The following is a 1284-nucleotide window of genomic DNA, read 5'->3' as shown; positions in this document are numbered from 1 at the left end:
TTTTCGTCTTCAGAGGCGGATCATTGCGATGCCGAGATTCAACGTTTATGTCAGAAAGGTGCTCTAGTGGTAGCTACACCTTCTGAGGATCAATTTTTATCCTCCTTTTTCCTAGTTCCGAAGTCATCCGGAGGAATGCGCTTTATTCTGAATCTGCGAGACTTGAATGCACATATCTCTCCACCACACTTTAAACTGGAGGATTGGCGCACTGTGATTCGCCTCATGACTCCGGACTGCAGGATGGCTTCGATCGACCTTGAGGACGCGTATCTCTTGGTCCCCATACATCCCTCTTTTCGTAAGTTTCTTCGTTTCCAACGGCGAGGAGTAACTTACGAATTTACATGCCTACCTTTCGGTCTTTCTACCGCACCGTACATCTTTTCTAAGATTATTCGCCCCGTCGTTAAGACATTACGGACGAAGGGTTTTCAGTCAATTGTCTATTTAGATGATTTTTTGCTTTTAGGTGAATCTGAGGAGAAATGTCAGCGTAATGTTGTAGCATCCCTCCAACTCCTCTCGTCGCTCGGGTTTGTGATTAATCACGCTAAATCTCAATTAAGACCTTCGTCGCATTGCCGATATCTCGGGTTTATCTTTGATTCTATCCAGCAGTCCATTGCTATCCCACCTGACAGGAGACGGAGCCTGCTAAATCGGGTGCAGTCTATGTCAGAAAAATCTCAGTGCTCTATCCGAGAATTCGCGAGTATGATTGGTTCCCTCGTGTCTGTCTGCCCTGCAGTACCGTATGGATTGCTATATACCAAACGTTTTGAGCGGGAAAAATTTCTCGCTCTCAGACAACACCCCATGGATTATGATAACCGCATGTTTATCCCTACGTTTCTTAAAGAAGATTTTGACTGGTGGCTTCGCATTTTTTCAGATGCTGATCAGCTTCATTTTATCAGGTCTACTTCTTATTCCTGTGAAATCTTCTCTGATGCTTCCCTCACCGGCTGGGGAGCCTCCTGTGCGAATCAACGAACTCACGGTTGGTGGAATGAGGCTGAAAAGACGCTTCATATTAATGCCCTGGAGCTAAAGGCAGTTTTTTATGCTTTACAATGCTTTGCAGCTCACTCTCTTGATTGTGACATCCTCCTTCGTGTGGATAACACCACTGCTATTTCCTACATTAATAAGTTCGGTTCAATTCAATGCCCTCTTTTATCCAATATCGCTCGTGACATTTGGCAGTGGTGTGAAAAGCGTCGGATTCATTTATTTGCCTCTTATATTGCTTCCCTTGATAATGTGATTGCAGATGCCGAA

Source organism: Odontomachus brunneus, unplaced genomic scaffold (genome assembly GCF_010583005.1).
Source record: "Odontomachus brunneus isolate Ranch 3 - 2012 unplaced genomic scaffold, Obru_v1 Obru_scaffold_079, whole genome shotgun sequence".
NCBI lineage: Eukaryota > Metazoa > Arthropoda > Insecta > Hymenoptera > Formicidae > Odontomachus > Odontomachus brunneus.
Note: the sequence above shows the minus strand (reverse complement) of the source record.